This window comes from Diabrotica undecimpunctata, chromosome 2 (assembly GCF_040954645.1).
Source record: "Diabrotica undecimpunctata isolate CICGRU chromosome 2, icDiaUnde3, whole genome shotgun sequence".
In the NCBI taxonomy this organism is placed as follows: domain Eukaryota; kingdom Metazoa; phylum Arthropoda; class Insecta; order Coleoptera; family Chrysomelidae; genus Diabrotica; species Diabrotica undecimpunctata.
The window spans coordinates 137,572,594-137,598,575 of record NC_092804.1 but is presented as its reverse complement, the minus strand read 5'-3'; the positions used below and the strand labels follow the sequence as shown (position 1 = coordinate 137,598,575).

General features: G+C 33.7%; 1 protein-coding gene across 3 annotated transcripts in view; it reads left to right on the top strand.

Annotated features, from left to right (window-relative positions):
* The window catches only part of LOC140434935 (uncharacterized), an 810,654-nt gene that overhangs the window by 225,239 nt on the left and 559,433 nt on the right, over positions 1-25,982 (top strand). For 2 of the 3 annotated variants that reach the window (XM_072523574.1, XM_072523576.1), the window contains one exon: positions 23,963-23,986. The exons of the other annotated variant lie outside the window; for it this stretch is intronic. The gene's annotated coding sequence lies outside the window, so the exon portion shown is untranslated. The remainder of the gene's footprint in view (positions 1-23,962; positions 23,987-25,982) is intronic. 3 annotated transcript variants of the gene reach the window in all.

Here is a 25,982-nt window from a genome sequence, read left to right as displayed (position 1 = left end):
TTTTGTGACAAGGCGAAGTGCGTACCTTGAATGCCTGCATGTAGATGTACAATATGGATTTCCGAAATAAGTAATTTAATAAAATTACCTTTGGAAGGTAAAAGAAGAGGAAAGCGCTTGTCATACGCTAATTCTGACTGGCTAAGTCTTCCGCCCACTCTTAGGAGATCATGTGAATCAAAAAAGGGATTTAATTTTTTCAAATATTTGAATTTTATAGAATTACCCTTAACCTGTTCTATTTCCTCCTTCAAATATCTTTGTTGCACTAATCTAATTAGTTGATTAGTGGCGTTACTTTGTTCCTGAATAGAAAGCCTTCCAACTGTTCGTTGATTGACTGATTTTAGGTTACCAACAAATCTAAGAACATAGGAAAAGATACGTTTTAATTTTGAAAAGGAAGAAAATCGATTACAGAGATTATCGACAAATTCATCAGATGGAAAAGACAAAAGACAACTTTTCTGTTTCAATTCTAAGTTATGTTCGATAGAATCGGTCAAGGAGAATGACCAGTTATCTTCAGTAGTGCGAAGAAATTCCGGACCCACCCACCAAGCAGGAGTATTTAAGAAATCCTCGGGGAAAAGTCCACGGGACCCGTGATCTGTACTATTTAATGAAGAAGGAATATATCGCCAGTGTTTTGAAGCTATCCTGTCTTGAATATAAGAAATTCTGTTACTGACGAAGGTTTTCCATTTATATGGCTGTGAATTAATCCAATGAAGAACAACAGTCGAATCTGACCATGCGTAAATTCTACTAAATTGTATAGTGAGAGTCTGCAGTATATAAGATAATAATTTACTAAGAATTACTGCTGCATTGAGCTCGAGACGAGGAATAGTTTGTACCCTGGTAGGAGATACCTTTGTTCGGGCTAAAAGAAAATAAGTTTTGATGACTCCTGTATCATAACACACACGAAGGTATGTAACAGCAGAAGATCCACGTAAAGAAGCGTCGCAAAAGCCATGAAGCTCACAGGAAATAATTGCATTTAAAGAAATATGACGAGGTATAGTAAACTTAGATAGTATAGGCAGTTCAATTTTAAATTGTTCCCACCTTGAAGTAATTTCCAAAGGTGGAGTTGCATCCCAATCTAAATTAAGTAGCCAAAGACGTTGAATAATAGTCTTCACTATCAAAGTGACAGGATTAAGAATACCGTAAGGATCGAATATGCGAGCTATTTGGGATAAGAGATTTCGCTTTGTGCAGGAAGCTTGAAGAGGTAAAATTTTGTAAAAGAAATCATCAGATGATGGATTCCATCCAAGTCCTAATACCTTCAACGAAGACTGATCTAAGTCAAATGAAAAAAACTGTTGCAGAATATGATCCAAAGGAATATTAGCGAGAGAGAATAACTGAGGGGCATTACTTGCCCATTTTCGTAACTCAAATCCACCACGTTTCAATAAAGATATTAATTCTTTTATAGCAAGAACACTATTTTCTAAAGAATCCTTTCCTGTCACCACATCGTCTACGTAAGTATCTTTTAGGAGTATAGATGAGGCTACAGGTAAGTCCGGTTCGTCGAGTGCTAGCTGCTGTAGAGTACGAATTGCAAGATATGGTGAGCTAGACACACCGAAAGTAACCCGAGTAAGTTCGTATTCAGCAATAGATTCCTGTTCCGAAAAACGCCAAAGTATTCTTTGAAATCTTTGTTGCTCAGGAGCGATAAGAATCTGAGTAAACATGGATTTAATATCTGCAGTAAAGACATATTTATGAAACCTGAATTTAAGCAATAAATTTACAAGATCATTTTGTAATTTTGGACCTGAATATAACGTATCGTTTAAAGACGGAAAGTTAGGGGCGTGTGCGGAAGCATCAAACACAACGCGCAATGGAGTAGTACTGGACTCCTTGTAAATACAATGGTGTGGTAGATAATAAGCATTATTTATTGCCGTACTTGGCTGAATAGGATTTAAATAATGATTATCTATGAAACTTTTGATAAAGCTTGAATATTGAATCTTAAGTGATTCATTTTTGGCAAATCTGCGCTCTAAAGAACTAAATCTTTGTAAGGCTAAACGTTTTGTGTCGCCAAAAGAAGGTATTTCGTTTTTGAAAGGCAGCTTTACTACAAATCTGCCCTCGGAATTTATATAAGTGGTATGAGTATACAGCTTCTCACAGAATGAGTCTTCCGGAGAATAAGATCTAACTTCTGGTACTTCCTCAATGGCCCAGAATTGTTTTAATGTCGCATCTAATTGCTCAGAATCATTAGCAGAAAATGACGTAAAAAAGGAATGAATATTTGTTATATTTGTAGGTGGAATATTTCCCATCAAAACATAACCGAAACTTGTTTCAAGAGCTGAAAGCTGATCATTACGGGTTTTAATAATTCCTCCTGTTAAGATGTAAGGAAAGATATTTGCTCCTAATAGAACATCAACTTTACCTGGAATATTTGCCATTTTATCAGCCAACCTTAAATGTTGAAGATACGGCAAGTTGTCTAAAGAAATTAGAACAGTTGGCATGTTTTGACAGATTTGAGGAAGAATTATTGCATCTATCTCGCAATGAAAGTGTATGTCATAAGACGAAGAAATGTTCAATTTTACGCCTGATTTGGCTGGGGTGCACATTCTATCAAGACCTTGTATCGATAAAGCCGCATTGAATTTAGGGAGACTTAATTTGTCTGCACATTCTTTACTAATGAAGTTAGCTTGAGACGCACTGTCTAATAAGGCTCTAACTTCCAAGGCTTTACCAAAACGATCGAGAACATGGATTGTAGCTGTAGCTAGCAAGACATTATTTGTCAAAGTATTTGATAAGGCGGATACAGAAGGCATAGGATCGTTAGATGAACTAGCAACCTCGTTGTGGGAAGAAGAAGAAGAATGATCATTCGCATTGAGATTATCAAAATGAAGAGCAGTATGATGTTTTTTATTACAATGTGTACATCTTTTGGATGAAGGGCATTTGATCGTAACATGAGTTTTAGACAAGCAGTTTATACAACATTTATTCTGTTTAGCAAAGTCAAAACGTTTTTGAGGTGATTCAGCAAGAAATTGATTGCATTTAAATAAAGCATGATCTGAACCACAAAATAGACACTTATTTTTGACAGAACTGGTCAAAAATGTAGAAGTTTGACGAGATGAATACCTTACGTTATTAGAAGTATCGGAACTAGTAGATTTAACATTTTTGCTGACTTGTCTTTTATATGACTCCAATGAAGTGCAACGCTGCAATGCGAACTTATAAACTTCCTCATAGGAAGGTACATTTTTTGAAGCAAAGTGTAATTCGAAAGCTCTAACTGTTTCTACATCCAATTTGTCCATCAGTAAATTCATTAGAATAAAGTCCCATTGATCGGGAGAAAAAAGTAATTTTTCTAAAGAGGCTAAGTTTTCACTGAAAATATCTAATAATTTTCTAAGTGAAACAGGATCATCAGTTTTAACCACACTGGCATTTTGAATATTTTTCCATAATGCTCTAGATAAGTCTCGTTTACCTTCATAGCGATCAATTAAGGTGTTGTAAGCAATTATATAATTAGAATCTTGCAGCTTAATGCTTTTAATTAAATTGTAAGGTACTCCCTTAAGTGATTGCAGAAGATAAATAAACTTCTCTATATTAGAAAGATCAGAATTATTATGTACAAGAGCATTATATAAGTCTATAAAAGTGGGGAAATCTGTAATCTCGCCCGCAAATATACTTAAATTTAGTTTAGGAAGATTTACGTTACGTTTTGATTTGATTTGTGGATCAGCGGACACATTTTGAGTTCCACTAGAAGTATTGTTTAATAAAGAATTATGTTTAAAATAAAGAGAAGCTATTTTATTAATACTATTGGCAAATTCAAACCTAATTATTTCTTCCGTATCCAAATTTGCGTCTTCCTCGACAGCAATTAAATTAATTAATTCAGTATGCTGATTATTGAAGCTAGTATTGATAGCTTCATAATCTTTTGCAGCAAAGAGAAATCCTGGAACTAATGAAGCATCAACCAACACTTCATCTGCGAGCTTTTCCATTTGTTTAATCTTACAAATGTCAACGTTTCTCAATGCACGCAAACGAACAATTCTATTTGAACTTCTGGAAGACATTATTGTAGATATAGAAAAAGAAATTTATGTAACACAAAGAACCTTTAAAGAATGATCTCAATAAATTCAATATGTACTCGTATATGTAATATATGTAATACTTTTAAAGTTATGAAACTCAATAAGTATCAGTAAGAATAAATATTTATTATATATGAGTATGTATAATCGAGCAAACAAAAAAAACACTCCAAGTATTACTTAAACAAAATCAATATATATTTATTTAATTGTAACTAGAAATATACGCATAAAATATTTTTAAAACCAGTAGTGTTCAATTAATATTGCGTTTTTTTTAATTTCCTAAGTTATATAAAATAAATATATAATCATATAAACCCCTTGTATTTAAAGAATTCTAAATTGTAGATTGTAACAGAAATTGAACGTGTTTTGGAAAGTTTCAACGGCTGTATTTCGATTTAACAATAAGTCAGGTAGAGACCCTGGTTGGGATTAACGGAGCTAAGATGCCAGATGTGTACCGCTGTGGAATTTTTTCAATGATTTTAAACGACCTTTGATAAGAAACTTTTGCCCAAATATTTAAAAATTTATATAATTTGATCACGTTTCTAATTGAATAAATTACTTTAAACTAATTTTAATGCGGATAGAAGGACCAATGATTGAAGTTAAGTTCTATAAGAGAAGCACTCACTCATAATTGTTTTTATATAGGTGCTGGTTTAGTTTTAATATCAAAATAAGTTATAGGTAAATTTATCAATTAATATAAATACTATGTGTGTATGCAATCAAATTACGGTACCTGTGATGTTGATGGATACTTCTTTTTCTTCCTCAGTGCACTGGGCGATTCGGGAACAAAATCTTCTCACAATGTCACGTGGTCAGGGTACTAATTACACAAATACTGGAGTGTTTAGCGCCACGATTTATACAGGACTATCTCTAAACTAAGATTGAAATATGCGTCTCGTCCCGTAGCTTGCTCCCTTAAGACTAGGAGGGGAACTGTACAGGTCCGTATTAATTTACGATGACAAGACATACACACACGTTAAGTAAAGAATTAAAATATAAAAATAAAATAATAAAATTATTAATAAAAACTGAGTATATATGTGGAGGGACGTAACATCATCTGTCAGCTTTAGTTTTTAATACAATTTATTTTACAAAACTTTTCAATTAACGTCAAACTATTGTTAGTTTTACGAATTAATGTAAAAAATTGCAGCATTCTATATTTACTGAATTAGTTCAAGACTATTTGACACTGAGAAATTTTATTTATTTAAGACCTTCGTGATTAGATAAATGGTAGAATTCGTATTAAAGTGAAGATTCCAATAATAATACAATATACAAAAAGTCGAAGTAACTAATGATATGAGAAAGAAGGTAAATCTGGCAACATTGTAAGCATCAAATTTAAAATCTCCATATTGCAGAATAGGCTTATCCCGGTTTTTGTACAATTCGGACCATCCATTCGGAGATAATTAGGCGTTTTCAGAATTTTGGTCCACTCTGTATAATTGATTTTTATCAACAAAAAAAAACGTTGAGTCATGGACCAAATTCTAATTGTATTTTACATATATTACGTGAGAATTTACTTTCATTCTTTATAAAAGTATACAAAAGAGAACAATAGATCTACTTTTTATTCTTAATCATTTATATTTATAAATCAATGTAATGTAAATCAATTTTCTGGTTGTCCAGAGGTAAAACGGAAAATTACCTAAAATAAATACAAAGGTGAGTAAAAAAGTCTTATGCTATAATTGTTTTTGTGTTTGTGGAACGCATCATTAGCTAACACAACAGTAAATTTTTTATATTATGGTATATAAACTTTGTGATTATTTATTTTTAGCTGTAGGAGCTACTGTAATATTTTTCTATCAGTATAATCAGCATCACAAAATCGAAACATTAGAAAAGAGCTAGACCATATAATGTAAACTCTAAATAACATAAACAATAAAATGCATAAAAATATAACACATAAACATTTTATATATTTTACAATAAATTTGTTTCTTTACTATTATATAAATAACGCCATAATCTTTTACCAGAAGGGTTTGCGCAAATGACAATCCCTTTCCCAATAAAATGGCCTGGTAGATTTACAACAATTAGTTAATTCTTGCGTATCAACAACACAACGTCTAAAACGAATAAGACTGCTACAGAAGCGTGATTTTATCAGAGAAGTCTGTTTTGGCGCTTCTTCGACAACACGGACTTCTCGACGAAGAAGATGATGCTCAATCTTGCCATCGTTGTGTAAGTGCCATGCAGCAGAAGACACGAAGAGATCGAGTTGGAGAACCGAGGCCAGTTCTGCATTGTCCTTACAGGGGTTTCTAAGTAACACGGTACGTTCGTCAGGGTAATAAACTTTGTTAATACACCGATCTCAATAACAGGATCAATTTGAAGCTGTCCCCATGCGATATTTTGAAAATAGTGTTTTTCTTTGTAGAAGATATTCCAGTTAATCTAACGGGGAAGTCACCGAATACGGTAACCGACTGGCACAACATGTGCTAGGAAGTTTGTACACGAGAGCCCTATCCAAATGGATGAGGCGAGATTTACTGGTCGCCGAAAATACAACCAAAGACGCATGCTGGAAGGATATGGTGCTGTAGAATCGGAGGACAGTGATGCTCGAGTGGAAAACCAACGGAATCACGAAGCACGAATGGACGGCCCTTGGGTGTTCGGGTTGAAAATGGGTCAGACTGCCTCTATTTTTCTTCGAGCGGAGAGACGTCGACTTTAGTCGCTATTATCCAAAGAAGTGTTGCAGCATGTTTCGTCATCCATTATGATCAATTGCCTGCTTATGTAAACCTAAATTGGCTGTGATTCGCACATCGGACGCTGATGTAAATTTTTTTGTAAATACCTGGGGTGCATTTTTTTTGTCAATTATTAGAGTCCCCTTTAATTTTACATTTATTTTCCTTAAAATATTTATTACTTGTGAATAAATATGTTTCAATACAAGAGTTTTCTTGCATTTCATTATTTTGCGCAAATCCTTCAGGAATTTTCAGATTGAGATCAATAGATCGAACACTATAATAGCACAGGTAGACCACATCCTCGAGGTAGACCGCACACCAAATACACTTTGTCTCTGACCTTAAGGTGCGCAGTAGTTTTTGATGGGCCTTGGTAAAGAGACGCTCTTTTCTCTTAGCGGCGAAACAATCTTTTCTGCCTTTGTTGCGATGCTCTCTTTTCGTGATTTACCCATATTTCTAAATGCATTAAGTAAAATTGGACCGTCCTTACACTCTAACATTATCGTACGACCAAGTTATTTTCATATAGGAATATGCTGACAGAATGGATAACTAGAAAGTTATTTGTATATTACATCAAACGGAGGCTAACATTTAATGTTACCCAAATTTGAATAATGTATAGAGAGCCAAAGTATAATCCTACTCTTTTATCGTGAAAATTCTCATGGAGAATAAAGAAGTGGCTCCCGATAATGCTGGGCGATATTCCCACTATCTACCTACTAGCCAAAATCACCGTCAAAATTTTCTACCGATGCATATAGGAACGAGACTTATTTATGAACGAAACTTAAACTAATATTTCTACTTAATGGTATGGTACTCTAAATAAATTAGAAATAATTAAAATATATCTACCGAAAAAGAGTATTCTAGCCTTTTATAAGAATGCAAATATAAAATACTTAACAAAAAACCACTACTGATGCCATGTTTCTCATTAACAAACCGTGAAAAGGATAATTTACCGAGTATTACTAAAACACAGGTTACTAAAACAACCCCAAAGTACAAAATCAGTTTAACAACTCGAAAATACTATCACGTTCAACCAACATGAACTCAAAGTAATGGTAATCACAGATCAACGAGTTCATTCATTCTGCTAAGTATGCTCCAGAACGTACCAACATATTTAACAAACGGATCACATAAATAAAGACCATCTCAAACTCTATAATATAACTACACATAGATAAAACAATAGAAACACAGAATAGAAAGAATCTGTCTAATCAGCCAATAATTTTTTGGACTAAAAATATACCCGTATCTCCCTTGCGTACTTTCATCTTTCTTAATCTTGGGCTATTTGCGTTTATCTTAGCTGTGGCCTTTCTTTTTGTTTTAGTAATTTCATGGTATCCAATGTATAATTCCACGACAGACATCATATCCTGGGCTATGCGGAGGACCTGCTCATATTAGCCCACGGTCATCGTAGCTCAACTTTAATGGTACAGTCAGAGATAGAATGCGATAGGCTGTGACTGTAAAGTCCGAATGAACTTCAAATGTATGGCATAGCATAAGCCCCCCAGAACTTAAAAATCATGAAATTTTCCAGAAGTAGGTATTTAAAAGGATTGGGTCCTCTAAACCTACATGGGACAAATTTAAATTTGGTGAGTAAAGCATATTGGACTCAAGGCCTACTTGAAATCAGCAAATAAAACAAATAACCAAGAGAGCGGTGATTATGTAAATGGTAACCAGACGCACTCATGGAAAAAATGGGGGCTACCAGACATGTTATATTGGATTTATAGCATAGTGGTAGAACCAACTATTGCATATGCTTCAGTTGTATGTTAGAGTGATATGCTGGGGCAAGTTATTTTCATTTATTATAGAGATATATTTACGAGATATGTAGTATTTATTTATTTATTGAAGAAATTTTTGTTAATGACACTGATGTAATATAGTTCACTGAATAGAAATGCACCGAATATGGATGGTATCCAAGGTGGTTTTGTAAGAAAAGAAATGCTAATGAAGTGAAACCACGCATTTACGTATATGTTGGTTAATAAAAAGAATTGTGAGGTGGTTTGGATAAAATAGACATAGACACAAACGAACAAAAATATAGAAAAATGGGTCTTACACATTAAGACACCACACAAGATTAAAGTTTAAAGTTTGACTACATCTGGGAACTTTGGTGAAATATGGAGAAGAGACTTTTAATCAGACATCGGAAACTACTTTTAGTGTTACCTGTAAGGGTGACAAAAGGGGTTTACCTGACAAAATTGACTGTGTCAATGACAGCTCTTCTTCTTTTAACCAATTCCGGATGTGATTATCTTCTTTGTAAGTGAATTTTATGTTAAATATACCCGTTTAAAAATTGCAAGAGTGAGTTGGTGAAGTTCCTGAGTAGGATTTATATTAGAGGCTCTGTAAGTCAGATTATATCGATAATAATTGTTATTAATAACAAAATATCCATTTGACAACAAAAGAAAAACCACCGAATATTTTAAATACCAACAAGAATTTTTTGTCTTTTTTGTTTTTACACCGGCTTAATTGCCTTGTTTTAATTTTGATACAGGATTGCATTCAGATCTAATGACTAGTTTAAAGTTTATTTAAATGGATAATATTAATTTCGAATTAGCTCAAGAAATGATCTATATTTCACCACCAACACCTTAAAGAACGTACCTACTTATCAGTAACCAGTACTCTTAATGTTCCATCCAGAAAGCAAGTTATTGTATTCCGTTCATTAGACAATGTAAAATTAGAAGATTATCTTGTATAACTGGGATCAGTTATATCTTTAAAAGATATAATGTTATCTTCACGTATAGGTTATAATAGAATTTGTTTATTTATCTATAGAAGAATTAGTTGACAATTTTATCAATATTTATCAAGGAAAAATCATAGTAAACAATCAAATAATACAAGGAAGAAGATTAATTACTCCTAGTAAACGACTAATATTATCCAATATATTTCCAACAATTTCACATAATATTCTAGAAACAGAACTACAGATACTACGTGTTAAACTTATGTCTTCCATATCATTCCTTAGAATTGACACATCTCGTGCCGAATTTTAATACGTACTAAGTTTCCGTAGACAGGTATATATTTCACCTTTAGTCGATCTAATACTTACTGAATCCTTGTTAATTGGTCATGACGTCATGAGAATACAAACTATAGAATTTGTATGTGTTTAGATAAACACATCTATTAGATTTGTAAAAATATTGACCATATTTGTAAAAATTTCTCGAAATTCTTATAAAATATTTCAAATATTTCCTACGTTAAATATTCATCCATGAACTAAATAATTGGTACCGAACAATGTTACCGCTCTTTCAAATTGTGAAACCGGAACTACCGGCCCTTTAAATATCCCATTGTTAGTTTAATAGCTACCACTCCTACTATACTCTTTACTGGTTATTATCGAGGCACTTCAATATACTTCTAAGATGGTCGTTTGTTACTTTTGTAACTCTTGAAAATATACGACGTTATGGCATTGCTGATTCTTTACAAATAACCTGAAGCAGGAATACACATTGCGAACAAAAAGAACCATATCAATAGAAGCTCGAATGTAAAAAATATAAATTTGATATAAAACATGAATAGCCGCTCACCAATTCAAGACTGACTTGTTGAAAGTGTTTCTTATAAGGAGAGTATTACAAAGAATGTTACGGAAGCAGACAAAATATTATAAAAAATACGTTAAAAACTTAAGGACATGTCATCTAAGAGTGTTAACCCTTTAGCGGCCACTGGTTGGTTTTTTAACCACTTATTTTTTCTCCGTATCGGATTAAGTTCGTAATCTAAAAATAAACCAGATATCGTCGAGGCGCTTGCCGGGAACGTTTTCAGGTGAAGTATTAACTGAAAGTTTAATCTGGCGCGCTTTATAGTATATCTTCCTATCGCCTGCTTCAAGTGGTCGAAAATCTGCATCTGAACGTCTGCAGTTATCTAATATTTGTTGTTTTGGTGGATCGTAATTGTTGTTCCAGTTATTACCAAAAAAAATTGTTTATAAATGAAAAAAGGGCAAGTATACCTAAATAAATAAATAATTATTATGTTTTTAATATTTTATTACTTTTTTTATACAATTTGTTCTAGAAATCGATGAAATTATAAAAATGACCTCACTTTATTTCATAACAGTGTGTTATACATTTGATTTTTTATTCTAAATTTAACATGATTTTTGTATTAATGTCAGATAGTTCCTAAAGGTTGTCTGGCGTCATTTTTTAATTTCCTTTATCTAGTTCTCTTGGCGCTGAGAAAATTTAGGTAAATTTGTTCAGATGAATTGATGAATTTGGGTACCGTTTTAAAACATTGATGCGAATATAATATTTTTTCTACTGCCGTGTGCAAAGTACACTAGTACGTAACTAGTACAATAGATACACTAGTACGCAAAGTAAAACACTTACAAAATTGGACATAGGACAAAATAAAGCGTTTTATTTTAAATTAAAGTTTATGGTAGTTTTTTCTACTACCGTAAATATTATCCACTAACATTAGCAATACATAAGTTACTTTACGCACTGGTGTGTAAAGTAAAACTAGGGTATAGAGTAACTTATGTATTTTTATTCTAAGTCAGCAACATGTTATGCTATAGAAAAATAATGATCATACATAGTAAAATTTTACATTGCAGATGTCTAAAATAAATTTGGAGGAAGTTTCAAAACTTGATTCCAATGAGATTTTCGATTGGCTTGAAGGATTTGATGATGAGCAAGCAGAAAATTCGGATTTTTCCTCATTTGATTCCTCAAGCTATGTTTCCTCATTTGATTTATTGAAAGGTTTATTAGAGAGGAACACTTTTGGTAACAGAACTTCCAAGGTTGATAGAAAATATTATCCAAAAACAATACTGAAAACAGACAAGATGATGAAGGTAGGGGATTCAGATTTTGCGCAATCAGGGGACTATCGGTAGTAAAGTAGGGAGATAGAGGAAAAAAATCAGTAAACGTAATAAGTTCTATTTATAATCCAGGAGTCATAACAAAAGTGAAAAGAACAAACAAAATGGGACATCGAGAAGAAATCAGCTGTCCAGAGGCTTTTGCTGAATATAATTTACATATGGCAAGAATCGATAAATTTAACCAATATCACTCTACATATTAAATTTCACGGAAATCACAAAAATGGTGGGTAAAACTATTCTATTATTTAGTTGATTGTTGCATTCTGAATTCCTATATTTTATATAGTCAGTTCCTGCAAAAGAAAAACTTTTGTATAAGTTTTAAGTGTATCTCACACTAAAAATTTCGACCAATTCTCGCTGATGAGCTAATTCTGGACTATAACAGTCGAAAAAGAAGGGACCAAGCTGCGACAGCAATTAAAAAAATTTAAAAAAAATGGAGGAAGAGATGTCTCCATAGAAACTCATATTAAAAAATCAAATTTGGGAGATGACTTGTCAGTAAAAAGAACATGTCGACGTTGCGCATATTGCAGCACTGCAAAAAAAGGCAAAAAAGGCAAAGTCAAATTGTTTGCCGTAGATGTAAAGTGGGCTCTCTATTTAGAATGCTTTGCACCGTTTTATGAAACATAAGAAAATGTTTGATATACTGATTTTTTAAGAAATAAATACTTTTGTTCATTACTTTTTGTTATTTTAAAAAACAGAAGTGGTCGATATTTTGACTAGGATTCAACCTTAAAGTATATTGTCCTTGACGTGCGCTGGTCGAAAAATCGACCACCCCCTCCAACTCAAAGTTCAAACTTAAGATTTTTTTTTAAACATGGCAATATGCTAATTTTTGTATATATAACTCGTACATATCGTTGTTTTTTGAAAACACCAAAAAAATAGTTTTGCGCGCTAAAGGGTTAAAGTCATTTTTTTAAAGCCCTTTAAGATGAAGTGGCTGAGTAAGTGGATATTAAATGTATTTTATTTTATTATTTTATTTAAATAATCCAATTATTCTGTTGTCGTTTTTTTAGTAACTTTTTTAATGTATTTCTGAAACTACATATTTTCTTATGGAATTGTATCTGTTTCAACTATATTTTCTGGAAACAAGTCATCAGTATAATTCAGCGTGAACGATTTTTGTTGTTGATGGCGTTCATCGACGGGAAAGCAGATTCACAGATATAAGAAGTTGAAAACGGTATTATTGCATTCATAGATTTCTTTGTGACCTGATTTTCTGCAGTTTTGACAGCCTCTGCTTCTTCAACTACTTTACTGTACTTAAGTTTAAGTCAACGGCCGTTTTTTATATCTATCAGTTCACCCTCATCAGTAGTAAACAAGGTCGTGTCATAAGCCGACTCGATGTATAGATTTCGCACCCAGTTCATTGATGGCGTATCGAGAGAGAGAAAATACTTTTTGATATTGTCATTCAGCTTACTAAGACTTTTCAAAAAAAGGTATGACAGATTTGGTTCTACATTGCAATTGTTTGTTAACTGAAACATGTCCCACGTGGCTTGAGTTTCAACATTTTTTACCCACAGTAAAAGCTTTTGCTGGAAGGAACTGATTTTATCAGTAGAGGTGAGGATGTTTTTTCTTGCTTTCCTTGCATGCCCTTATTTAAAACAAACAATTTCCCAAAAATGTCTGCCAAAAACGCAACTTTAGTGCACCAGGTGTCATCACTAAGGAAATTGGCATATTCAGACTGTTCACAAGTACAAAATGCTAACAGCTCCACTTTAAGTTCATAGAATCTTCATAGAATCTTTGAAGGACACTTCTGCGAGATAACCATCTTATCTCGCGGACGTGTAATAATCTCGCTTTTAAAGGCCTCCTTTTGATGTAGTTCACCATTTTCACAACAATTTGCAGAACTTCATTCAGTTTAGGCATTATTGACTTAGCAACAAGTTCTGTGTAAAAAATCATGTGTGAAAATAATATCTTGATTTTCCTTTTCTACTAAAGCTAGAAACCCTGTTAAGTTTTCTTACCATCGCAGGGCAACCGTCTGTGCAAACACTCAAACAAGACAGCCAAGACAAACCAGCAGTGATAAAATAACTGTTCACTAATTGAAAAATGTCTAGTCTTGTCGTATTTTCAGGGAGGTCTTTACAAAATAAAAAATGTTCAATAACTTTAGATTCGCAAATAAATCTAACGAAAGCAATAACCTGGGGTTTTCCAGTTATATCTTACGCCTTTTAATCGTATTATTAGATAATGTTATTTTTTTAACCTCTTTTTCACATTATTCACCAAACATAATTTTAACAATTTCTTAGCATGCTGACAAAATAGTCTCGGCAGTTGTATGGGATTTCATATTTTTTGCAATCAACTCAGCCACAGCTTAACTGGCTTCTTGTACTTTATCCGACACAGACGAAAGTTTTTTAAAAGTGGAAGCCTGAGTAGACTGATTTGACAAGAGCCTTTTAAAATATTCAATAGGTTTTTCAGCCGCATTTTCATAAATGCATTGTGAGTAGGTGTCTTTTTAACTTACTCGGCGCCATGGCTCCATTGGACAGCTGTTTGCCACATATCAAGCATCCAGGTTTAGACAGTTCACCACCAGATGACGTGAAACCGAATGATAAATAGTTTTCATTCTTTACACAATCACTATTTGCAATTCGTTTGCGTTTCGAGGTATACACTCCGGGAAATATGGGATACCTCGGAAAAATTGAGCCCACTTAAAATTCACCGTAAAAACTTACTTTTTTTTAATTTGGCTGGAATAGTCTGTCGCACTATTAATAATGATAACATAATTTTCAGCCCCCCGAAAATCTCGGAAAATCCCGGAAAATCAACATATATTTTTTTTCATTTTATATCAATGATGTAATATTACTTATATACTTTATAAATTAAATTTCAGGTAATTATATTTCATCATTATTAACCCTTAAGTACCATGGCCAAAAATAGTAACATTTGTACCATGGCAGGGTCAAATTTTGACCCCCCATTGTTTTTTTGTATCAAAAAATATTCTTTTTTTAACTTGTTTTATTTTAAATTATTTTGTTTACAGCTACTTTTACATTTATATAAAAATAAACGAATTTGGTTAATTAGATATAACTTTATTTAAAAAAAAAAACTTTTGTATTCAGTCAAATTAACAAAGCTAAGCACTTTCTCGAATTATGAGAAAAATAATAACAATGTGCAGTTTTTTTATATCCAATGGTGAAATCTAGGTATCATAGCTCCTACCTAAAATAAAAAAATCGATTTAGATTTCGTATCTCAAAAATGACAAGCATGATTTTACCTTAATTTTCAACACAGCTTATGCATAACGTCTGTATGCGGGAATGATTTTTGCAAATAAAATCTCGACATTTATCGCACGATGAGCTTTCTTTCTTTTGGTTTTTGGAATATTGACATATTTTACACCTTCCCCTCTTTTTTCGTCGTGGCTCTGGATTTGCGGCAGGCATTGGTTCCTGAAGTCCGGAAACTTTAAAAATGGCACTACGAATTTCTCTCGGTAAACAAGTTTGCTGAGCTCTACGAGTTAAATGGGCCTTAATAAGTTCTTGGCCTAAAGTGGTTAGAAACAATCTTCTTTCCATTATTTGATTTTGCTGAACTCCATTAAAAATTACGTTAGCATTTAATCCTGCAATGTCCAAAATGCGAAACCATATTACTTGAGGCCATCTACGAGTTCTTCTGCCAGTTTTATAGCATGCACATTTCTTATCCAATGAATCCACCCCACCTTTTGTCTCGTTGTAAAAATTTATAATCTCTGGCTTTCCATTAACCATTGTATTGGAATGATGCATAGTTGACACTAACAACACTGCACGATTTTTCTTAGGAACAAAAGATACAAGGCTCTCGCTTCCTGTAAAACCAAATAAGGCAGAATTAGGTGGCCTGTTTTTTTGGGGTTGAAATTCAACAGGAACCTCTCTTTTATTTCTTTTTAGAGTTCCAACATATGATATTTTATGGCTTCTCAGTTCTTTTATGAGCTCAATGGACAAAAACTAATTATCTGCTGTTATGTTTCTATTTGTACCAGAAATTGGTGGAATAAGTGTCAAAACATCTAGAGTGGGGATGGATAACTTTTTTGGATTTGCTCTGCGTGTATCTTTTCCAGTAATATTGGATATAGCTGCCAGTTTATCTCCGTGCGCAATACGTTCTTGTCTAGGAGCTGGGTCGTCAAAACAAAGGCTTCCAAGCAAAAAATAAAATCGGTTTAGTGACATGGTTGCTCGAAATATATCACGGCCAGTACCATTCGTAGACAATAAAGACCTTAAATCTTCATTATTGGATTTAAATACCCCAGCTAAATATAATAAGCCTAAGAAGGCCTTTAATTCAATTATGTCAAGATGATTGGTATATTGACACGATAAATTGTGTAAATTATATTTAGAAGCCATATTAGTTATTCGTTCATTGGTTTTCTCAAGAATTTCTTGCAATATATCGTGGCTAATAATACATTCCCAAGCATCAACTGGTTTCTCTGGCATACTAGCTCGAGCTTTTCCAATACTCCAGGTAAATGACTAATTAAATTATGCTTACGTGTACGAGAAAAGGTGGGAGAAGTTTTAGACCACTTGTACCTATTTTTGCCATAAAACACATCCCTTGAGTCAGCTATATCACTTTCTTCACCCGAATATTCACTACCAGTTTCGGAATTATTAATTTGCCAATTTTTTTCGTCATCATCGTCCCCTTCCTCTTCACTGTCTGTTTCGTGATCACTGTGTTCACTAGCCTGGTCTAAAAACTCACTGTCACTATCTAGTCCATTGTCCATAATTTTTTGTCCCTCCTCTTCAAGTTCTTTCTGTGTCAGAGGACGTTTATTGCGACTACACCCCGCCATTTCAAATTACTCGTTAATTGCACTAGAAACACTTATACCATAAGCGGGTCAAAATTGACCCTATGCGTGCCTAACTCTGCAGTAGTAACAGATAAACTAACGGAATTTTCGTAGATCGATAAATCACCTACCGGTCGAAGATTAGCAGAAAGCGCGCAATGCTCAATCTATGTTTCGGTAGCGAAACTTGGCATTAAAAACGCGGGGGGTCAATTTTGACCCCGCCATGGTACTTAAGGGTTAATACTGCTAAATTTTTAAAGCCAGTGAAAACTATGTAGTTATTCATATTTCGACAAGCTACCCCAGATTAAAAGAAAGAGGCTTCTAGCTGCAATGAAAGCCGAGATAATGTAAATTTTTCCTACGTATTTCAACTGGAAGTTCCGATTTCGAAAAAAAAAAAACGGAGCTAAAACAGTTATCCCCTCCACTTTCCTGTGTCGATCTTCCGAAAGTACCTTCTTTTCGCAGGGCTGTAAGTTTCGAAAAATTGGATGAATTTTATAGCTATAGCTAAGTTTCAATATAAAGTTTAGATTTTCATTCAAAATTTGTGCAAATTTAACTTCTTAATGTTTATAAACATTGGAGATATGATTTTTTTAAAAATAGTCCCTAACTTCGTTCCTATTGGTCATAGAAGGTTTTTGACGTGACAACGTCTTAAATTAGGTTGTGGCTCGGAGTCATTCATGAAAAAGTGTAACGCCCGCTCACGTCTGTTACAGTGAGTCACCGAACGAGAGAGAGGCCCGCCGAACCGGCGAATGCCTTGCGTCTCTCTCCCACTCAAACAAGATCGGTCCGCTGCGCGCGCAGCACTAGAGTATTAGGCGCGTTGAATCGGTGCGTGCTTCCGTGCTTGTGTCTCTGTCTTTCTCGAGCGTTCTTGGCGTTCAAGACACATTACAGCAGAAACACTTCCTTTCATTTCATATTTCTCCTATCATCGTCCTATCCTCAACAAAATCACTCAAATAGAAATTAGTTAAGTTTAAGTTTACATGTACAATGTTTTAGTAAACAAAATATATTTCTATAGTTAAAATTTGTGCAATTCTTATTTTCATTCAATTCCTTGTTCCTATTGTGCAATTTAATAATATTCATATCAATAAATATTCTACCGAGAAAAAGACGTTGTCACGTAAAATCTTCGCCCGTAAAATCGACTTTACAGGCAACCGATTTTTTTTTTAAATGTGAGTTTTTTACCAGCTATCCAATGGTTGTACGTATAAGTATGTAGCTTAAAAAATATAGAAATTATTACAATTGTTTATAAGTAAAAAACATACCCCTTTTTCAAACGTTTATTTTGGCAATAATTTCGATGAAAACGCAATATGCCTTTAACTTCTGAGATAGTTTAAGTCTTAAAGAATCCTATGAAATTTGCTAAATGTGTCTATATAGCATCATTAATAGAGCAAGTTCATTTATTTAAATATTTAGCCTCAGGAATAAATGAATTAAATAACTTTTAAACTATTTGACCGATCGGGGGAAAATTTCGCACAAATTTAAAAGACGGCAATTCCTCGATGTTTAAATGTATTAATAACATTTTATTTTGTTAATAAAAAAATTAATAAAACTTATAAATTAGTTCAAAAAAACTGCTTTTTTGCAAATATCTTCGTAAATTATTTATCAATTTTAATTTAAAAAACAGGAAAATAAAGATATTCTTGATATAAAAAATGATATAAATATTGTTTATGTAAAATATAAGGGAAAAAACTTACAGATAAAAAATCAAATTGTGACCATAAATTATTGTTAAAAAAAAACGCAAGGTAAAAATAGGAGTACTTTTTCATCTATTCGTCATCTAGTAACCCCCACCTATTTCTTGAAAGCTTCAGATATCTGCGAAAAATTTTTCCACCTTTTTTTTAACCAGACTGGGCTACTTGAGTTATATCGAGGGATACAAAATAAATGTTATTCGATAGACGAAAATTTTTACTAACAGAAAACTACAAAATTTGGCGTACTTCGTGAATCGACTTTTTTCTTAAAAACTCGTTTAGCTCTTGATCAAACTTTTCAAGCTTTAAACGTGGCCTGATTACGCTGTAAATTATTTATTTTTTGTGCTTTTCGGTAAACGAATGTACCAGAGGAAATTTTATGAAACTGCGGAAAGTTTCCGAGGATTATTTGCTGTTACCGGCGAGATAATTAACTTTCAAGAAAAGTTTTTATCTCTTTAAATTTAAATTAATACCTGAATAATCACTCTATAGCCTAATGTTGTGTTTGGCTGGAATATAATTTGGGAAGTATATCTTTTTAACTTTATATCTGATGAAAACCCTGAATATAATTTATTAAGTATTTGAAACGGAGAATTTCATTAGACAAGGTAAGAAGATTTGGTAATTAATAATGCCTGATAATTTAATAAAATATTTGGGGATTACACTCCAAAGTTTCTGATCCAATTTCTTTTAACAGTATTAGATATCCTCACTTTACGGGAATTTCTTCAAAACTTAGTGCTCATTTATTACAGGGAGGACAAAATATCTTCCAGCTTTTGATTACTAATTTTTCGTGGCTACCTTAAAAATTGATGTCCTGAACTTAAACTATAACAGAGTGGAAGGGTATTATCTCGGTGCCTTCTCCATTAGTGAAGGTTGGCTACAATGTTGGTGAATTATTCTGTCTTGTCATTATTATTAGGTCCTATGTTTCCATTCCAAGAAATGTGAAGAGGTCAGTGGATGGAGTCAGTTTGGTTTCAAAAATGGACTTGGCACGAGAGAAGCGATCTTTAGTATGCAAACATTAATACAGAATTGTTTAGATCAAAGAAAGGTTTTGTCTGTTTCATCGATTATGAAAAAGCATTCGATAATGTAAAACACAAATTGATGATAAAATACCTACAATAGTTGGGATTGGACGACAAGGATATAAGAATTATCGCCAATCTGTATTGGAACCAGACAGCAACAGTACGTCTTCAAAATTTCAACGAAACAGAAGATTTCTCCATTAAAAAAGGAGTAAGGTAAGGTTGTATACTGTCTCCAATGCTGTTCAATTTATACGTAGAAAAAGCCTTCGCAGAAGCAGTGGCAGAATCTAATTAGGGTATTAAAGTTAACGGCATATTTATTAACAACATCAGGTATGCCGATGATACAGCCATAGTGGCAGATAACATCAAAGATCTTCAATGTCTTTTAAATGATCTTACTCTTGCAAGTGAAGCTCGGGGTTTGAAAATAAATATCAAGAAGACAAAAACAATGATTATAAGACAGAAATGATTACCCAAACGCAAAGATATATGTCTCTGGAGAAGAAATCGAACAGGTCAGGCAATTTAAATACTTGGGTTGTTTGCTGAACGAGGGTTGAGACCCCGAGAATGAAATAAAGAGCAGAGTTGACAAGCCAGAAATGCTTTTTTGAGGCTTCGTAAGTTTATGACTGATCGCAAATTGGACTTCAACCTCCGATACAAGATGCTTAAGTGTTACGTGTGGCATGTTCTCTTGTACGGAATGGAAGCATGGACGTTAAAGGCCAGTTCCATTAACAAACTTGAAGTGTTTGAAATCTGGTGCCTGCCTCGAATGCTTAGAATATCATGGACGGACAGGGTCAGAAATGAGGAAGTACTTAGAAGACCGGGCTTACAGGATAGGGAACTTTTTAGTTATGTAAAAAGTAAGAAGACTGCATACTTCGGAGACATATTACGAGGAGAAAGATATAAGAGGGTAGGAGAGGTCTGGGACGTAAAAAAATGTCATGACTGCGCAATATTCAACAATGGACAGGAATCCACAGCTATGAAATGCTTTGCAATGCTTCTAAAAACAGAATTATTTAATCCTAACTATTTAACATCTCACCTGACAAGACGATGTACGGTGGACGCCTACGCAGAAATGCACGGCACGTTAAGAAGAAGAAGTTTCCATTCCGCTTTACTCCCTTATCCTCTTCATCCCTGCCTCTTTTCCGCATATTAATTGTTGTAAGTAGTTTCCTATCACATGTCATGGGTCCTAAAACATCTGCATTTATGATGTATGATATTTTCAACGATCTTCGAAAAACCCATGGCATAAATATATTCATTGCACGTGTTGCCACATCCGTGCTTCATTTACATACAGCATAATCGAGTACACGTAACTTCTAACGAATCGGTGCCGTAAGTCCACATATAGTGCCGTAAGTGTATGTTAATGGATTTCTCATCCAGACAAAGGTTGTTCTTACCGTTTTCACTCTGCTTCGAGTTTCTGTTTCTGGATCTATATCTTCTCGTATCAAACAATCAACGTATTTAAATGTTTTTACTTCTTCTACTGATTGGTTGTATATACATATGTATATTAACTCTTAGAATACATCTGGCAATTGCAGTTACTTTACTTTTTGAAATATGGATTTTTAACCGCAGAGTGACATCTTTATAAACACAAAATGCATTCTGTCGATAATCAAATTTAATACTAAGTTTACCTTTGCTGTCGCGATCCAGTTGAGCTAATTTAGTTCTGTTACTACTCACATCCAGTATGAAGAAGCCACTAAAAGTGGCTTCTGTTCTAGACGATTATAGACTTTCTCATAGTGGATAAAATACGTACGTATATACATTATTTCGTTGATTTCTGCATTTTTTTGAGCAAATTGTTTCTAATTCACATATTCTTCACATTTTGTTGTTATTCGGTGGGGAATGATTTTGAGTCTCATACATGTGTCCGTTTTTTTTGTGCTTAGTAAAAAGGCATACTTCAGCCAGTTTTGAGGTACGTGTCATTTTATAGATATCGTTATTGACACGTTTAAGGGCTAGAATGTTTTTTAAATATAGTCGTTTTATCATTTCATTACAGCTATTATCTTTTTATAAATATTTGAGTTTATAATCCTCCTGTAGGTTTCATCTTCTGAAGGCGTTTATGATTCGGTGGAGAAAGAAAAAAACAATAATCTCTAATAGATCCTAAAGACAACATTCCTTTAGAAAATCAAGAAGTATTTCCTGCGACACATTTAATATAAAATAAGTGGGACACCCTAACAAAGTGGAAATATAAGAAACAAGCAACTCGCCTCAGCTTTGTTTCAACATGAACACAATACTTCTTCTTCTTCTTCTTTTTATATAGACATGACTCTGTCTGTTTTTCAATGTGCCTCCAGTAAGTTGTCGTTCCATCGTTTTCGTGGTCTTCCTACTGATCGTCTTCCTATTGGGGAACCGTCTCTTGTCATCTTTACTACTCTATTTGTTGTCATTCGGCTTATACGATCGTTCCATTCTACTCTTCTATTTTTTAACCAGTTCTTGATGTTCTCCACCTTGCATCTACGTCGTATATCTGTACTTCTAGCTCTGTCCCATAGTGTCTTACCCTCAATTTTTCTAAGCGTTTTCATCTCTGCTATTTCTAACATCCTTTTTGTCCTGTCTGTTTCAGGTCTTGTTTCTGTCGCGTATGTCATTATTAGTCTGATGACTGTAAATTCTGCCTTTCGTTTATTTCCCGATATTTTTATTTCTCCAAATTGTTTCATTTAGGCAGCCTACGGCTCTGTTTGCTCTATTCACTTGATCTTCCACTTCGGTTTCGAGCTTTCTTAACTAGATAATGTGATGCCTAGATATTTAAACTCCATCACTTGTTCTATTATCTGACCTTCTAGCTCCAATTTACATCTTAGTAAATTTGCTGTTGTAACCATGCCTTTTGTCTTTTTTGGGGAAATTCACATGTTAGTTTCTAAATCTGGCGGTTCTATTAAATTGGTGCAGCATACATTGTAAATCATCTTCACTTTGAGAGAGTAGTATTTCGTCGTCTGCATAGCAGATTATTTTAAGTTGTTTTTGTTTCCATTTGGTAGCCTTTTTTAGTTCTTACTTTTTTTATTATTTCTTCCATGAGACATCCTGCGTATAGAGTACTTCAACATACTTTTATATATAAGAAGACCCTCTTTATATAAGAGAACTTTGAATGTAAGAAACCTTCGAACTCATACAGTGTTATATATCGAGTACACAAGTACTTCGCTGACAACAGAGCTGAGCGAAATCTTTAGATGGTGGACTTTTGTACCACTTGTCTTAAATAGTAACTTTAATAAGAAGATGGAACCGAAAAACCGTCATTCCTCTTCTAGAACGACGGCTAAAGATCACCCAGAAGCTAATACTACGGCGAATGAGCCCACCTTCTTCTTAAAGTGCCATCTTCTCAATGGAGGTTGGCTAATACAATTGCAAACTTTTCTCTGTTTTCAGTTATTCTTATTACCTGTTGAAAATTTAGCCTTGTCCATGTTCGGATGTTTCTTAGCCACAATATTTTTTATCTTTCTAGTCCTCTTGTTTGTCTAATTAATTTTACCTATTCTAACGACTGCACCGTACCGATGAAATGCCGTAGCGTCATAAATACGTATTTACGGTTACCCGAATCTTGTATATTCATTTCTTGGACTTCCAACCTTATCTCTCTATTATCGTAAATCATTACCGATCGGTTTCCGCACATCCAAAACATAATTAATAGTTCACAACAGTGATACGGTTCCATCGAATCTTTTCTTATTTCCGAAGTACAAATTAGGTGATACGAGTCGATTGGGGCCATAAAAGGAAATTTGGTAATTGAGCTAAAGGCCATATTTCAATTAGATTACGAAAATTGTGTGGAAGATAGGGTCAGACATTAGTTAATTATATTAAAGTCAATGGGCCTACTATTTGAAAGTGACAAACTGAGTTTTAAAGAATGATTATTTTGTAATATTATTTTATAATGAAAATCTACTATAAGTTATATAAGTTTTGCGTTACATCAAAGAAAATTAAATAAAAACGTCTTACTTATAGTCTCAATTTAGTTCTTATGCTTGAATTTTCATCCATAATTTTTTTATCGCTCTATAAGAATGAATAAAGTGCTTCCGATCGTTTCTTTTGTATGAGGGGGTCGGTAATTTATTCAAAATTATTTATTCAAAAATAATTCATTTCGCAGACTTTACCAAATGACGTTTACTGCATGTATTTACTGCAAAATTCAAACTTATAAGAAGTATAATGTTTTATAACTCTCTTAATTTTGATTTTGTTTTATTGCAGATAAGTCGATGGTGAAATAATTGGGTAAGTAATTTTTCTACATTTTAAGTTTTTTAAATACCAAACAACTTAGTGAGCAACTAGCCGTAATAGTTAGTTGGAAGAACAAACTGGCCATTGGATCGTTGCATTCGCCGATGTCTGAAAAGATAAAATTTTTGCTTTTGCTATTGATGTTGGTTACAACATCAACGTTGGACCAATCGTAAATTCGACATGAAATTACTTTTAATTGTATTCTACAAACGTTTAAGTTCTTGTAGCATAGTAACATTATTTACAGGATCTTAAACTGACGGTTCAATCTACCACACATGTATTATGGTGCAAAAGCTGTGTTTTCGTTTAATAAAAAGTTGTATATTATGTTACAATATTTTACTGTATAACAAATATGCAAGAGGTGGGAACTTTGGTGCAGATCTCAGTTCTATTAATCAAATTTCCAAGCTATGGGAAAGTGCATCCATCTGGGTACACGGATTGAACCCAACAATAATATACCCGGAAAAATACACAGGTATATCATACTCGCAAACATATGCTACTATATTGCCACCCTAACCTATGCGACTCTAACCAAATTAATGAATCCTATGTGACGTAAACTCTGTGAAGTAGTTTGTGAAAGCGGGACATGGGGGCCCAAATACAATCATAAGCTGCAGAATAAATAAAGCACCGCTCCAAGGGAGACATGTTGCTGTTCATCTACATAAACTGTTTAACATTAGATACGTCAAAACGGTGTAAGCCAAAGCTCAGGTTTCTTAAGAATCTTGACAAGATCGAAGTCATAAGCGGTCTACGCCAATGATGATAATGATGGTTATATAACAGAATCGTTTTAAAAGAGGCCATTTTTGCGGAATTGGTTAAGCAAATCGTGACAATAGAGCAGATGAAAATGGAGCAGTGGGAAATGGTTGAATATAGATTTATTTACTTATTTATTTAGCGTATGGCACAATAAAAAAGAAAATATATAGTACACAATATTAAATACAAATAAAACAAGTATTAATACAAAATAAAAATAATCTAAATATGTATGAATATTAGACGCTGATGTAAATACTGCCTATCCAGTTTATTGCCTCTGGTGCTTTTTAATGGATGTCCCACCATGGACCTGGATATACTCGCATAGAGAATTTTGAGGTAATGTGTGGTATGGTTTATCTTGGATGGCCGTAGTCACAATGTAAAGACGAAACCTTGGCTCACTTCTGTAGGATGTCAGCACATCTAACGCACCCAGACCTGATTCTATTTAGTGTCGCCCATGTCTTGCGATTTAAATCAAAACCTGGGAACTGGTGATGAGGATGAAGTACTTTGTGTGTATGTTTATTCCCTTTCCATCTATTCTTTCAGTAGTCTTTTATCTTAAAATTGGCCGCTAATAGATTCTTGGAAGTTAATACGGGCGAGTTTCTAAATTTCACCCTGTTTCTTCCCAAATCTAGAATATCTCGGTGTATCAGTAAACCTAGATTATCGTTGATCTTTTTATGTTCTGTTAGTAGGGCGTTTCGTCTACGGTTATCTGGTGAAACTATTCCCGCTAAGATGGGAAGCCATTGGAGTGGGGTGCATCTCAACGATCCGGTTACCATACGCGTAGTGCTGTTACGTTGAGTACCGACGTAGCGTATGTAAGGACTGTTTTTTCAGATGGGAGCACAATACTCTTCAGCAGAATATACCAATCCGAGAGTACAAGATCGCAGGGTAGCTGCTGGAGATCTCCAAGTTATTCCACAGAACTTTTGAATGATATTATTTCTCGTTTTCAGGTTAGCAGAGAATTTTTCAAGCTGTTGCTTGTAAGATTGTACGATATAACGCAATTCCAAAATATTTAGAAAACTAATTATATGGAAGCATTTTTTCTTAAAACATAATGCTTAATTTTCTATGTGCTATTTTATCGTTGAGATAAAAACAGTATACTTTAATTTTGCTAGCATTAGAACAAAGTCTCCACTTTTTAAAATATTCTCTCAAAACTTGTAGG